General features: G+C 40.2%; 1 pseudogene; it reads right to left on the reverse strand.

The window, feature by feature from the left end:
- Positions 1-2,287: 2,287 nt before the first annotated feature.
- Positions 2,288-5,141, reverse strand: LOC122490415 (annotated as a pseudogene).
- Positions 5,142-5,378: the final 237 nt, after the last annotated feature.

Genomic DNA, 5,378 nt, shown 5'->3' on the forward strand with positions numbered 1-5,378 from the left:
TTACTAGCAACGGACGTGTACATTTCGGTCTGCAGGAAGTATGAAACTAGATTTGGAAAATTGATAACAGGCCCTTTTCTCTCTTACAAAGTCATATTCAATGCTGCAGGTTGATTATCGAGATAAGGACAAAGGTAAGTGGGAAACATAAAGTGAGAGTTTTTGGTTAGTTTGTTGAGAGCGTTGATGTGTTTTGACCAAATTTCTGACTGCATCATTGGTAACTTCCCTTCATGTAACTTAACTTGACAGAACAAAAAAGACCTATAAGCAATACCATCTCTCACTTTCTTTTCTTTTTCTGTCTCTCTCCCTCTTCCTTCCTTCCTTCCTTCCTTTCCTTCCTTCCCTCCTTTTCTCCTTCCTTCCTCTCTTCCTTCCTTCCTTCCTTCCTTCCTTCCTTCCTTCCTTCCTTCCCTTCCCTCCTTTCCTCCTTCCTTCCTCCCTTCCTTCCTTCCTTCTTTTCTTCCATTCCTTTCTTCCCTCCTTTCCTCCTTCCTTCCTCCTTTCCTTCCTTCCTTCCTTTCCTCCTTCCTTCCTTCCTTCCCTTCCTTCATTCCTTCCTTCCTTTCCTCCTTCCTTCCTTCTTTTCTTCCTTCCCTTCCTTCCTTCCTTCCTTCCTCCTCTCTCTCTCTCTCTATTTTCTCTCTCTCTCTCTCTTTTTATTCAACTGTCAACATGGAAATTTTCTACAGTTTCTCATAATGAAGGTACTAGTAAGTCGATGACAGAATTCCGGAAACAACAACACAGTTTACTTTGGGAATGATATACAAGCAGGCAAACACAACGATTGGTGAACTTGAAACATCACTGTAATACAACAGTGTCCATTTTTTGAGTCTATCCTAAACATAATTTTGCTTAAGTTTTTTATATTATTATTCTAAAGTCTACATTTGATAATTTTCTCATTAATTTTTTAGCAACCGAAAGATAGCATGAACTTGTTTCTTGAATTACCTTTTCTGACCTTTTGCAAGATGATAATTACAAAAAAGGAGGCCTGGAAGGACTTGTACAAAAATTAAGCTTATAAAGTAGCTAAAATGGCCCTTCTGTGCTGGTGTCGATTTCAAAATTAACATTTTGGTTCATGTGCTTCTAATAATCACTGACCCTTACTTCGTGTACTTTCCACAGGAAATGAATACAGCAGAAATTACTTTGACCCACTGATGGATGAGGAAATAAACCCAAGGCAGTGTGGGATGGAGGTCAGCAGAGAGGGTGAGCTAGAATTAAGTATGTAATTTTTGTGTCAGAATATTCTTTTCCATTCATGAAAATGAGGTGACAAAGATCACACATGCAGTTCCGTTTAGATTTTGCAGCTTACAATTTAAATGGTAAGTTTTAACCACTAACAACGTGATGGGCAGCGAAGGTAATTTTTGATCAAGGACAGCCAGCTGGTCAGATAGAAGCAGCAAGAATTTGCTTTCACTTGACGCGGGGCCTTAAGCAGTTTGGTGTCATTATCAGGCCTGTGTTATGTATATGAGGCGCATCATTCCTTTACAAATGCCGCCTCTGCTCTTTGAGCTTGAAATGAGCATTCTTGGATGCAGTGCAAAATTCATCTAGCATGTGGAGCTTCCGTGCCTAGTGACTACTGAATTCCTTTCATTGGAACGCATGGAACCACCACTTAAGTTTTAAACCACAAGGTGCAGTGATATGACTTCTTCTGATTTCTTCTTCTGTAACCTTGAGTCTGGTTGCAGTTGTAAAATAACAAAGACCGTATTTCACCGTTGGGCGCCAGTCACTGAATCTGCACTTTTTAGTGAAAGAGAGGGGTAAATCCTCCGATAAAAGGGATCGAACACAGTGCAAACATTTTTTGAAAAGACAGTTTTCAGTAACTATGCCTAATTTTAGACGGTACAGAATCTACGGATATCATCAAAAGAGACATGTACAAGAGAAGGCGAGGAGTTACTCTCAGGATAGTTTTTAGCAGTAGCCCAAAGCAAGGTGAACTGAAAACTGAAAAAAAAAAAATCCCAGCCTTTTATTTGCCCAATACACTTGGGGGATGAAAGGTAATCCCAGTGAATTCTGGAGAGGAGTTATTGGTTGGATTCTTCTTGAAGTCTGTTTTAATTCCTCGGAGATCACAATATATAGTTGCATTCGGGGAATTTTTGTAATGTAAGGACGAAAGTTGACTTAATAAGATGTTCGATGAGATATGAATGGCTCTAACCATGGACAAGTAAGTGTAATAGAATAAAATATTGTGGGTCACTCTTCCTTAGTCCGCAGTGATTGTCCAATGCCTGTACTTCCCTCTGGGTCCTACATTTTCAAGCAGGTGGCCATCTTTACATCGTTTGCCGTCTATCTTCACCCTGGTTCAGCTTTGTTCTCATATTCATTTGTTTATCATTTGCTTTTTTCCCCCCGAGTCAATACAGCTTTTATCGCATCTTGAAAATATCACAGATAAGTCTGAAAAATCACCGGCATCTTGCTGTGTCTGTAGCTGGACGACTTAGATCTTACTCATCAGTCCTGGTGAACTGTTCCTTTCTCAGAAACATAGATAACATTCCCAAATTTTCTGACATCCTTGTTTTTAACTGTTGTAGCTTACCTAGTCAAAGCAACTGAGTTCAATCCAAGTTCAATGTCGTTCCCTTCAAGAATTCACTCATCTTTCTGGGCTTGAGAGATTGAACAAACAATGTCGGGCCTCATCTAAACCCAGCAGATGTATTTCTCACCCAAGAAATTCCGGATTCCAACAGGAGAACCATTCTCCTGAATAGCAATGTTGATGGGGAAGTGAGCATCCATAGACCTGATCTTGTAACGGAAGCCCAGTGTAACGCCCTTGACTGTGGTCTGTATGTGACTACGGATGCTGCAAACAGTAGCCAGTTTTTTCTTTTTTAAAAATTTTTAAAAAATATTTATTTTATTTTTGAGAGAGAGAGACAGAGTGTGAGCAGGAAAGGAGCAGAGAGAGAGGGAAACACGGAATCCAAAACAGGCTCCAAGCTCTGAGCTGTCAGCACAGAGCTCTACACGGGGCTCGAATCCACGAACTGTGAGATCATGACCTGAGCCTAAGTTGGACGCCCAACCGACTGAGCCACCCAGGTGCCCTGCCAGTTCTTTTCTGTTTCCCACCATTTGCCAAGTCAGAACCTCTGCCTTTTCTTTCCAAAGAGACTGAGTTCTGTATTGACATGATTTAAGTCCCTTCACAGGATTCCTCCGGGGCCCTTCACGAGAACAGTGCTTCCCTTCAGAGTGATGTCGACATTTTCTAGAAGGTTGTCAGTCTCATTGCCGAGAATCGTCTTGATTCTTGCAGTAGGTGTGGCAAAGCTATTTATAATTTGTTCTCTACTTACTTCCAAAACAGTTTGAGGCAGCGTATAATAGAAATGTAAATGTATATGGTGAAAGCAGAGTTCAAATATAGATGAAAGAGGGATTTGGGGGCACCAAAAAAGGGAGAAGTAAATGTATGAGAAATAGAGGACGGTATTATACCTATACTCAAGCACTTATCTTACTTTGTGCTTCCTGGAATTTAAATATACAGGGACATATGTTAGACAATGTTCAATGTTTCGTAGAATTTATGACTCTTTTTCAGTGTCAACAATCTACCAACACCACCACCATTTTCTCTTTTTAGCAATGAGTCCTGGCAGGATAGTATGTTGATTTTTATGTAACAAAGATTGTAGAAACAATGGACAATTGGTTCTTGGCTCTTGGTAAATACACTTTACTTAATATGGACTTCAGATGTCAGTGCTTCTATATACCATCCACTCCAAAGCTGCACAGCGTTTTATTATTTTACAATTGTGTATATGATTTGATGTAGGTAATATTAGCTTACGTGTCAGGGTTCTCCAAAGAAACAGAGCACAGAACCAATAAATAGGCTCTCTTTTTGTTTGTATGTATTATATAATACATATAATATACATGTATATAATACCTATATTTTATGTATATATATGTGTGTGCATACACACACACACACACATACAGAGGGAGAGATAGAGAGAAAGAGTGACAAAAAGAAAGGGAGATTTTTACTTTCCGAAATTGGTTCATGTGACTGTGGGGGCTGGCAAGTCGATCTGCAGGGCAGTAGGGCAGGCTGGTAGGATGGAGATTTGGGTAAAAGTTGATGTGAAATTCAGGCAAGCATTGATATGCAGTCTTGAGACTGAATTCATCAAGGCAACAGACTGGAATGGAGGCATAGTTTCTATCTTGCAGTGTTGAGGAGAATGACTTCTTTGGGAAACCTGCATTTTCCCGTATGTCTTCAACTGATCGGATGAGGCCCACCCACATTCTGTAGAGTAATTCGCTTTACTCAAAGTGTACCAACGTAAATGTCAATCACATCTAAGAAATACTGTCACAGCAGTATCAAGACTGACGTTTGACCAAACCACTGGGCCCCACAGCTTACCCCCAGTTGACACATCAAGTTAACCATCACGTGTTGAATTTATTTAATAATAACTAATTCATAATAATGCCTTACAGAGTGTTGAGGCCCGTGGATTTGACACACGAAATGTGTTTTCCCTGATCACCAGACTTTAATTGTGCTTCTCTTTCTCTCATCACTCTTTTTCCTTTGACATGCATCCTAGTTATTATTTACATATTTATCGCTATACTTATTTCTTTAGCAGCTTTCTTTTCCACTAAACCTTAAAGGTCCTTAGACTCCAGCGTAATGTTTGGCTCATATATAGCACCTAATGTTTATTTGCTGACACGGGAATCACAAGATACATGAGATCTCGTTCTTTGTTGCCTCTCAGCATCTCTGCTGTTCCTACCCAGTCTCGAGTGAACACCAGCTCCTATCTGGAATATTTTGGACCGCTTTTGTCCACATCCGTGCCTTCTCTCCTTTAATCTGTTGTCCACACAGCATCTTGCCACTCCCTCATTGATGCTTTCTTATTGTTGCCTATTGATTTCAAGGTAAAGACCGATATACTGTCCTTCTTCATCTCAAGTTCCCGCCACATGCTCACTGTGCTCTGGCCACGTGGAACTTCTTTTTGTTCCTTATATTCATGGAGCTCTTTCTGGACACGAGACACTCACCAGATGCTGGGGCAGCCTCCTTCACTGGCCATTGGACTCTCTTCCCGAAGTTTTGGCTTAAATGTCAATTTTCAACTCCCTTGACTAACGAAGGTGATGTTTCCCTGTATACCTTCTTTATCACACTCATACGGAATGATCACGAATCTCTTTGTTAGTGAGGTTATCTGTGATATGTATTTCTCCCCATATTCTGAACACAGAGGGCAGAGATATTGCTTACCTTGTTCACTGATGAGCTTTTTTAAGTTTATTTTTTTTATTTTGAG

Source organism: Prionailurus bengalensis, chromosome B2 (assembly GCF_016509475.1).
Source record: "Prionailurus bengalensis isolate Pbe53 chromosome B2, Fcat_Pben_1.1_paternal_pri, whole genome shotgun sequence".
Lineage (NCBI taxonomy): Eukaryota > Metazoa > Chordata > Mammalia > Carnivora > Felidae > Prionailurus > Prionailurus bengalensis.